Below are 11,191 nucleotides of genomic sequence, written 5' to 3'. Positions count from 1 at the left end.
TTATATTATATTCTATAGAATTATGATATATTATGCTATTATATATTATTACACTATAATTAATTGCGAAGATTGCGATCGCGTATGTAGCTGCTAAAAACCTCCTGTAAATACTTCTGTCATTGTATTAATTTTAATAATACAGTACGAAATAAATGCAAATATGTTCAAATCAATCACGTATAAGTTTCTTTCTCTCGGCTGTCTTTTCGGCAATGCTGAGATCCGTTTTTTTATAGCTGAAATAGTGTACACTCTTTATACATATTTAAATGAAATAGTATGTTTGAAATTTGACTAAAAAGCAAGAAGGAAAGTTCTAATGCATAGTTTAATACAGCAATAAAAAAACAAACTCTCTAATTTTTCAATAATCCGCGCTTTGTATTGAACGTCAATCTCTCGACGTGCAATGATGCCGAACGGGTTGCCTAGTGAAAGGCTACTCTCACACATTACCTTAGAATTACACGTGTTGTAACATGAGAGAAAACTTACACTCAAGAAGCATTCGCTTGTGCATTTCGTTTAATTTTCAATTTTTATTTCATCAATTATGTCATTTTTATTTATAGGCGCAACATCCATTGTATGCTACGCCACTTAAAGTTACTTGGATTAAAGATAAGGAAAGCGTTCTCTCACAAGGATAAATTACGCGCTGAATTTGCATTCTGCCGTAAATAACACGCGTAGCAAGGGACGTCCTAGCGTTACGTGCGTGGTCAACGCACCCGGGACAAGAAACAGGGAATCCGTTTCGCGCATTAATGCCGTCGGTTGTTCCTACCGGCGTTATTATAAATAATTCAACGCCTCCTCTCGCGGACCACGCGGGACGACATCGCAGGGTGGAATAGCGATGCGATCTTAAGTTGGGACGTCGTGGAAAATCTCCGTCTGCGGGAAATGCGTTGCACGCGTGTTTGTTGGTCAGCCGATTAAAATCACGATTCACGGCGGAGACACGATGGAAAGAGGGAGCCCTGGTTTCGTGTTTGCCTACCGATATGGTGAATGGAACAGTCTTTCCGAGAACGTCGTCGTTTATCCTATAAATAGGTGTACATTAGCAACGGCACAGCTGCCATGATGATTCATCTTTAAGGAATTTTCTACAAGATCTGGAAAATGTTTCGATTTTCGGAGGATCATAAGATGGTTTACTTTATAAACCTTATCATATTACCTCAATTCTAAGATAAATAAACTGTGTTAATTTAATTATATTACAAACGTTAATTTAAGAAATATGCTTCCATAATTTGCTTACAAATTATGTCAGTATTACATTTTTGCGTAAATTTTTTTACATTTATATTATTTTTTAACATATTTATTTTGTGTTAAATTATAATACAAAAATTTGGATTTGAGACAAGTGTGTTAAATTTGACATAAATTTTTCAACTGTATATAATTTTCATGCCCTACGAAGCTCTTTCTTTTCACTGCGAGGCTGCACAACAATCGCTTCCTTTTGTTTTGCGGTAAATTTGCCGAAATCACATCGGCAATAATCACGAGATGAACGGAGAAGCTGTACATTAATGCGATTGTGTCACCGAGAGACTACGTAATCAGTCGATATAGCGAGATACTGCCATTTTAATAGATAATCACAGTGCGCTCGTTATAATCGCGCGTTTTGCAATTGAATGAAACGTGATATAATCACGCTCAAAACCGCGCGGCTTCACCTTGAGATGCCCACGCGTTTGCATATTCAAGAAATTCAGAAATTAACCGCGTGTAGCAAACTCCAATCTTCACAGAATGGAAACAAAATTATTGTGAATCTTAGATTATTCGCATTTCATTAAAACTTTATAAACAATATATAGAATAATAAACGTAAACTGCAAATTTTAAATATTTTTACATGTGATGAAAAATATTAACATAATCTGTGAATTGTTTGGGAGAAAATTATCGTTAACTATCATTAAAGAAATTTTCTCACAATGTTCGCTGAGTTGGTTCAGTAATACGAGGTGCAAAGTACACAATTGAGATTTCTCACGCTTTCATACACGCCGCATCGAATTTGGCAGGAAAACGAGAAACGATGACGACGACGACGACGACGACGACGACGGTAGTGGTGACGGAGGCTGCATGTCTCTTTTCACTTTATCCGCCGTGACGATGGCCTTCGCGAACTTTCAGCCTCTCGGTACGCCGATAATGGAAATTGCCGGGGGCGACGAGCGATTACTTGGCGATTCGTGGCGCCTAGAAATTGCTAAATCAACGCCAGCGTGCTGTTCATAACACCTGGCGCGACCAAATAAAGTCGCTGCCGTCGCCGCTGTCGAATGATAATTCGTTAATTAGCGCGCGGTCAGGGTGCGAGTTGCCCCATGTGCAATTTAAAAAGACAAAGACAGAGAGAGGGAGAAAGAAGAAAATATAATGGGCACGCGGAATCGTTCGAACTCTCGAAACGGGCGGCATGAGAGTCTCTAATTACAAGGCAGACCGATTTTCATCTTGATGGATTTAAAGCCGATTCTCATTGCGCGCCGTTATTAATGCAATGATGAAAGTTGCTGACTTCTCTTGATGCGTCGCGCGAATTTCGACAACTAAAATAATCTGATTTCATGAAATTCAATTTTAGGAAATTCTATTATAAATATATCGCTGTAGCTTTCCTGTAAGGAAAAAACGAATTTGTTGAAGTATCTAAAAATTTAGTTAGATAGGCCTGAAAATAATTATGTTGGCTCATTAAAATAATTACATAGAAATATCAAACATATGAATGATGCTGTAAAAAGTTTTGACACTCTAGCAGTCATTTTGACCTCCTCTCTCCTTCATAATTATTTTGATAGTAGAATTTATTCTCTCCTTCATAATTATTTTGATAGTAGAATTTATTTTCAGATGTGTATCTACCTAAATTCTTACAGTGAGAAAAAAATATAGTTAATTTTAATAAATATTTAATTGGCAGTAACTAAATATTAAAATTGACTATATTTTTTTTCAGTGTAGATACTTTAGCAAAACCGTTCTTTTCATATATGAAATATCGAATTTTAAAAGGGTAATAAAGTAATCTTTAAGAAAGAAGATCTAGTGTCAAAGGATTCAGAGTTTGCAAGTCAGTTTGAAAATCAATATACTATAATATTTATGTAGTACTGATGAGATTCAAGCAAAATTGGAAACTTAATGTTACTTCGCAATTAAAAATTCCCTAAATTCCCGAGTTTAGATATCTCCAAACTTGAGAAACTTGCCTGTCTGTAAAGGATTAAAATCTAAGGAATATATCAAGTCAAGAGAAAATTAAAACGATGATTTTTTGTTTGACAAAATTTGACTGTTTATTGAGACTTTATTGACTGACATTGAGAATTCAAAATAAAGCGATTTTTTAAATTAATTTTTATGTATTCCTTGAGAAATGGTACATATTTGCAAATTCTGGACAATTGATACAAGCATATCGAGCGTCAAGTCTCGTCGTGTATACGGCGACAAGCCACGATTATTAAACGCGAGAGTTTCTATTGTGTCTAATTCTAAGATCGTAAATCATGGAGAACCCGCACGTGCATGCAACGCACGCACGCAGTGCATTTACGCGCTTAGTGCAAACACACCATGCCGCTTTTCCTTAATAGTCAATAATTTGCATTCCTCGCAATCACCGTTGTCCCTTTCATTGTGCAAATAACGTTCAGGCCTTGAGGTTCGCAAATTCGATACTCGTGCTCTTGCCGAATTTGGTATATATCGTCTTAACAAAGATAAAACACGATACTTATATATATATATATATATAAGTAAAAGTTTTTCTGACAAAACTGTAATTTGTGCCAACATTTCAACGAGGACGATTCAAATTATTTATAGTTGTCGTTTGTTGACCACTCGATACAAGCTTGCACTTCGCCAGGCCTTTATTATATCGTTCTGAGATTCTAATTTTACTCGTGTGCGATAAAAGTATGTGGATGTTCAAAAGGAGCCACGTGTTCCGCGCTTGAAATGGAAGGCGCCCGAAGCTCTTTTTCTTGTCGGTCGGCCAGCCGGTCGCGCGTCAAGCTCGTAAATCGCCGATAAGATTTTTCCCCCGAGGCAGCCGTGCCGGAAGACTTCTTGAGGTCGTCGGCGCCCGCTTTTCGTTCCCGTTCCGTCCCATACCGCGTCGCGACGCAACTCGGCGCGGCGATACAAAAGTGAGACGTACCGATTTTATTGCGCGCGAAGACGTCAACGTATCGTGCCGAGGACAGTGTCGCAAATAACGGGCCATCAAAGTCAACAATGACGCGCGACACGAATTTATCGCATCTGCCGTTCGCGCGCGATGAAGGTAGGCCTATAAACAGAAATCATTAAGTACGCCGACCTGCGAGCTTGGTACACACACGGCTCGTCCATCCCCGGGATAATTGATTTCGAACAGCACGATAGAGCCGACCTCGCAGAATCACGTTCTGTCTCTCTTTCCCTCTGCAAGTGGCACGGCTTTTCCGAGTTATCCGATCGATCGCGACAGCCGCGATCGACTGTTGGAAAGTGGCTATTTGACCTTTCGGACACCGCGAGGTGAACGTGTATACGCACGCGAATGCGGGGGATTTGTACAGAATTAACCGTGTAACGCGCGATGTAGTCCACTAATGTGAAAAAGAGAGTTTGATTAACGAAATTACGATTGAGCCAATCTTCGGACACTCACGGTTCTATGGATTAGATTAGATCAGCGTTTTGCAATTCTTTTTCAATTCGTCGCACATTAAATTAAGGTTATTATTCTTGACAATTTGGAAGACTAGAAGCTTTAATAAAAGAATTCGGATTTTTGAAATTAACTTCGATCTTTTAAGATGAAAGAATTTTTAAAATGTCTCGAAGCTTCAAAGTCAAATGTCAAACTTTGAGGATTTGGAATTAATTTTTAAATTCATTCTTTTAAAGCTTTTATAGCTAAAGAATTTTCGAAGGTGTCAAAAGTAACAGTTTTAATTGACATTTTTTAACCTCTGGGGTGAAAAATATCCCGAGTTAAAATAAGAATTAAACACAATATATGTAATTCATCTAATTTTCCGAAATACAATTTTTAGAAACAATTTTCAAAAACAATTTTTTTAATACTTTTTACTTCGCACCTCACTTACTTTTTACCTATTTCTAAAAGTTTTTCGCTTTTTTTTTCTTTAACATTTTTACATGGTGAGATTCTTTGTGACCAGTTGAAGAACTCTGGATTAGATGAAACTCCCTTTAGATTGAACTTTCAAGTGCGAAACCGCGTTATTCGCACTCTCCTCTCCTTTCCGGTGTATTCTTGATGACAGTGACAAGCGCTGACGTCCGACATCGCGAAATAGAATCTGCGTCGGCTAAAATATCTCCCTTGCTTTAATACCTGCCGGCATCCGTGAAAGCTTCATGAATAATATTACCAGTGCGTATCGATGTAGGTCTTCTCGCCTCTTCTCTGATGTACATCGGAAAGTGCGAATTTAGATTTTAAAAACCGATTCGACCACTCTCGCGAAGCCATTTCTCCAGTGAGACAAGCAAAATGTAATTTATCCACAGTACTTGTCTCAGCAACATGAAATAGATCGTAGCTATTTTAAATGTGTCCATGAAAGCTTTTCGTTGAAGTTTCTCCCGTTAAAATGATTAAGCTCAGCAATGATTGTTTTACAACTGGAAATTTTCTTCTTTTTGAGATTAAGGTTCTCATATCAAAATTTTCAAAACTAAAACTTACAGATCAAAAATCTTGAACGCAAATAAAAATGCGTTTAAGTCAATAAAATTGAATAACTTTTTCACATCTAATCATTAATAGTACTAATTTAACGTAAAAAATTCATCAATCATAATCGATTATCCTCCTCAGATGTGATTGATTAGTTCTTATGATTTAAGGTTTATTACACTTATAAATCGGATTAATATAGAGTAGCGTGGGAAAAATCAAAGTAAAACATTTAGAAGAACTTGGACGCTTTCATTAATTAATTTTTTATTAACTAAATTTCCCCTAGACATCTCTAAACATCTTAAAAAAGGAGAATGGTATCTATGATGTATATGGAAAAAGAATGGATGACAATCCTAGCTGAAATAAATAAATGACTATTTCTCTAGATTTAAAAGTATCCAATCAGTGCAATGAGAAAAAATTCTGGTTGAAAATGAATGGACCAGAAAATTCTAATCAGTCAGAATTCTGATTATCTTAAGTGAAATTATAATAAATTGGACCAAAAAAATTCTGATTTATCTATTTTTAATTAGAATTTCAATAATGCACCTACACTCTTTTTTTCAGTGTTTGAAGAAAACTTTCAACACTTGTAAACTAAACATTCTGTTTTAACGCAATCAATTAACAGTATTCCTTTTTCGTGTGCGCACGCAAATATTAGGTAAAATCTTAAATTCGCGCAAGAATCATTTCGCAATAAATTCCCAGATCCACTTAAGCCGATTTCCTCTTAAATCAATATCGCGACATTGAGATTCCGTGAAGACGAAGGCGATCTCCGTGGGATCTCAGTCGTGTGATTATCCGAGTGTCTCATGTCCAGAGAAATAAATCGCCGAGGACCTCGGCAGCAACAAAGTGCCAACGGCCTCCGCTTTCGCGCTCGCGCGAGCGTTTCGCGTATCGCGCGCGTAAAGACCCATGAGACACTGTCTGTGCAAACTTTCGCGGAATGTTCTTTGTCGGTCCTTTGTCGGAATCGACAGTCATCGTGTCGCGTATGCGACGTGCCTCGTATCCCCAAGAGTGTTCGGTGTCGTACGTAGAAGCGAATACGTGCGAGTATCCCGGCACCGCGAGTGCGGTGACAAGCAATTAGTACCGGCAATTAGCACCAAGCGAGATCGCCACCGCCGGCACGGATCGTGCCAAGGATATGGGTAGCCACTCGTCTATTCGCGATTCAAACCTACCTTTTGACGATTTCAGCTCGAACCAGTTCTTTTTTCCTTTCTTTTCAGCGCACCTCGACTCGCGCGAATGACGCGCGTCTGCCATTTACGCCAGCATAGATTTGCACCCCGATAATCAGAGCCTTATTCGACGCAAAATATAAAGGATAATTAATTCCTCAATTAAGAAAAATTTATCTCAATTTATATACGGATAATTGGAAAGAGAGAGAGAGAGAGAGAGAGAGAGAGAGAGAGAGAGAGAGAGAGGGAGAACGAGGAATATATACATATTAAATAATAGTTCTATATTTTATTGAAAGTCGCCAATTATATTGGTATTGAATTTACAAGGTACATGGCATCGATGTATTTAATACAAAACTCCAGAGCATTGATTTAATCTTGCAATATCGGTGGCAAATTCTGTCATAAACAGGTGTGGATGCTCCTCTCGCAAATACAGCGGCACTTTCTCCTCAATATCTTCTGTGCCAGAAGATCCACGTCCAACCTAATTACCATTAGTCCCACGCGATGCATGGCGTTGAACTCAGCTCCACTTTTCCATGACGTTACGAAGAAAATTGTACTTCGGCGTTTTTGATGAACGGATGGCTTAATCGATTATTCGAGATGGCGTGAGATATTAAAGCAATCTTGGATAATTAATATAATTGTACTAAAATAAGTTATAACATCATTCTTGTGCCAATAATCCAAAAATGACAAATTCGGGGATATTCAAAGAAAATCATAGACAATCCGGGAACACAAAGTTCAATTCGGACTACTGTTTAGAAAACGGAAATATCTAGTATCTTATTCTAGTAGCTTAAAATAAGTTGAAAATGAGCAATAAGCATTATCTTTTGGTTTCAATATTAAACAATATTTCTATAGTTTTCAAGCAAAATAATAATGTAAGTTTCAAAGTTTTTGTGTTGTGTTTTGGAAGTTTCACAAGATTAATATCTTTTTTATCCTTTAAATCAGAAATGTAGTTTATTACAAGTTTTTTTAAATTACTTTTATTTTCAAAAATATTAAATCTGTTTGATAAACTACAACAACATAAAGTATCTGTTGTAATGTACAAATTTCGTACTTATACTTCACTGGAATTAAAATTAAATAGTTTTTTTTACTATTTATTAAACGTGAAAATTTGAAAATTTTGACATAATTCATGCTCTTTTTGCGAAATAAATCTTATCGATTATTTCGAAGTATTTGCGATAATCCACGCATTCCATAATGAGCGATAATCGAATTCATTGTCAGATCGACACCTCAGGTACATTTCCGGGAAGTGATGAAAACTTTGAAGGTCTCCTCGCGCGTCCATTAACACATTGACGCTTTTACAAGCGCACTTATCTCTCGCGTCCGGCATAAAGAGCGAAAACGTTTGCGCCAAACGCGAAAAATTGGCCGGCCTCCGTTCTCCGACGGCGCCGAGAACCGTGCGTGTTTGTTTCTCTCATCCGCAGTGGTGTGGGAGTGCGGGAGTCGAAATTCACGAAAAGATCGAATTGAGAGACTCTCTTTGTGACACCAGTGAAGATTTTTCTCTTGACTTTTGCAATTTTTTCACGTGCTTGAAGATCGGAGTAGATCGGAGTATTCCGGATTATCCTGAGCGATTATTTCGATTAATTCATCGTCAGAAAGATACTTCCTGTGTGTTCATTTCTATCAATGTACATTAACTTTAACCTCAGTTCAACTTCTTCCTTATCTATTTTTAGAACTAGAAAAAAATAAAGAGTTAATTGAACTGAGATGAAAATTAAAGTGTATTGATAAGGAATAAGCATTAGTGTGCCCGACGCCAATGTGGACACATTTTTGTTGGCGCGCTCTTGAGAGTGCTCTCGTGACCCACCATGCGCGACGACACGATAATTTCCAATTACTCGGCCCTTCGATCAGCTTCCATTATTGTAACAAGAGAAGTTAAAGGTCGATCTGGTTACACGGATCTTTTCCTGAAACGAGCTCCTCCTCCGAGATGCAAATAAAAAGGCAATCTATTCCATCTCTGGTGGGATATTGAAACTCGTTATGAATCAATATCTTTTAATTGTCATGAATATCTCTCTCTTTCTCTCTCTCTCTCTCTCTCTCTCTCTCTCTCTCTCTCTCTCTCTTTCTCTTATTCTATATTAATTAAATTAAATTTTTTAAGAGGTGGGAGGACATTATTTGAGCTCTTGTTTCTGTATAAAAATACAGTATAAAATTCTGAATAGACCGAACATTGTTGAGTCTGAAACTTGAACTGGAAAATTTAAATTTCGATTAAAACTCTTAGGAAAATATTTTTTTTATAATGAAACTTATTAAATTACATATATAAAATTTAATCCATAACTTCAGCACTGGATCATTTGAAGCGAAAAGTTTGAACGATTATACAATGTACGATTGGTATTATGATGTTTTAAATAATACAAATTGCAAAACTTTTTCTTCTTCTGCTTCTTCCATTTCTTCCCGAACTGGATGCGAATTTATCAGTGTCATCGTTGTTGTTATTGCTATTTTTAGTTGTATTCACAGTGCCATTTCTGGCAGTGTAGTAGTGACGACGGTGACGGTGATGTTGTGGAGTATCTTCTCTGACGTAGGTGGAATCCAGTCGTACAGTGATCGCAGCATAGATGTCCGAGCGCGAGTCCATTATGCATGTGCATAAGTTGCACCTTCAAGAGAATACATCAGGGATGGAGGAGAAGAAAAAAAAATTTCTGACAGTTCCTTTTCAGGTTCCATGTCGAAATGACTCCTGCATGCACGTCAATTGTAACGCGATCGAGGATGCTTTTTTGTGCTGACACGTGAATACTCATCGACAGTTGAGATATTCTTAGTGTCTTGAATTTGGTCGATTCGCGAACGTCGTAGCTTGATAATTCCCGACAATCATAAACTATTTAAAGACTTAACCAAGCGGAAATATCGCGTAGGTACCTAATTAAATGCTGTCCATTTTTAAGGTGTCATGAATACCGCGAACGTAAGCTCGGAAAAGTAGGACATTTCGAGGACTGAGTGGGCAGTGGGACATGCAATTTAAAAGTAGCACATACAGTAGTTGGCTCTTATTCTACGAGTGGCCTATCGACCGGTCGTTAGCCCGATTAAAGGTCCTCATCTCAAGCTACTTGAAATGTAGCGCATAAAAGTTCGACCGAGGGATTCGATCACAAAAACTCACAGTCGATGCTTTCACTTTCTGACCTCTACTCTTTATATGAAATTATTTTTAATATTTTGTATTATATATAATATATATAAATATGTAATATTAGATATGTTTTTTATTGTAACTAAAATTCTCTTTTTCGTTTCTGCCGTCAATCTCAAACATATGTCTATCTCACTTTAAGTTCCAAAAGTGTACACTATTTCAACTACAGAAGACAGATCTATTGTATTTAATTATAATACAATGCGGATAATTTCACTGCGAATTATATACCTATACATATCTGCAATAAAATTGCAATCGTCAAACCACAAGTCGCGTCTCTTTCTTTCGCGCGAGAGGAACAATGAGTCCCGCTACTTTATTTACATATTGAAGCGCTATTTCATGTTCACCTATAATTACGAAGTCAGACCGCGAAGAGGATTTCCAGCTGACCCTGGAGAAGGAGAGTCGCGGGAGGATTGAGGGGAGGTTCAGAGAGATGGCCGGGTGTCGGTGTCAGTGTCGGACTCACGGCGTGCTCTTCGACGCGCGAAGAAGGAAGAGAACGAATCGGAGAGAAGCGCGCGGAAGGAGATTCGTGCTCTCGTTGACTTCGGTCCAGCAGCGGCCAGTTACAGACTCGGCGCTGGACTGTGAACCACGCGATCTCTCTCTTCTCTTTCTCCTTCTCTCTTTCTTAACGCGCGCGGCCGCAAGATGTGAAGATCGACATCGATCGCACAGCGAGATAGAGCCGTTGCCTTCTCGATGATAGAATGACACCGTCTTGCGCTTCGGCTCGCTCCGTGTGCGTGGCCGATCGAGAGGAGATCGAACGCGGAGAGTGCAGGCCGTAAGATCGAGAGCGAGAGTGCGGATCGAATCGTCCGAATCGAGATCGCGGGTCCGCAAATCCGACGGAGAGCTTGGACGTCGGAGTGGCGCGGTTGGATAGATCGCTCGAAGTTTGCAAAAATTTGAGAGAAGAAGGAGAAATTAGGTGAAACCGCGAGTGCGCCAAGCGTTGAAGTCTCCACCGCGTATACTGTACATATATATATATATATA

General features: G+C 38.3%; 1 protein-coding gene across 3 annotated transcripts in view; it reads left to right on the top strand.

Annotated features, from left to right (window-relative positions):
• The first annotated feature begins 10,750 nt into the window (after positions 1-10,750).
• The window catches only part of LOC108684669 (striated muscle preferentially expressed protein kinase-like), a 22,952-nt gene continuing 22,511 nt past the window's right edge, over positions 10,751-11,191 (top strand). For 2 of the 3 annotated variants that reach the window (XM_018189112.1, XM_018189110.1), the window contains exon 1: positions 10,751-11,170. The gene's annotated coding sequence lies outside the window, so the exon portion shown is untranslated. The remainder of the gene's footprint in view (positions 11,171-11,191) is intronic. The other variant, XM_018189111.1, reaches the window with a different exon arrangement.

The sequence above is a fragment of the Atta colombica genome, unplaced genomic scaffold (assembly GCF_001594045.1).
Source record: "Atta colombica isolate Treedump-2 unplaced genomic scaffold, Acol1.0 scaffold137, whole genome shotgun sequence".
NCBI classification, from domain to species: domain Eukaryota; kingdom Metazoa; phylum Arthropoda; class Insecta; order Hymenoptera; family Formicidae; genus Atta; species Atta colombica.
Note: the sequence above shows the minus strand (reverse complement) of the source record. Positions and strands in the feature narration are given on the sequence as shown.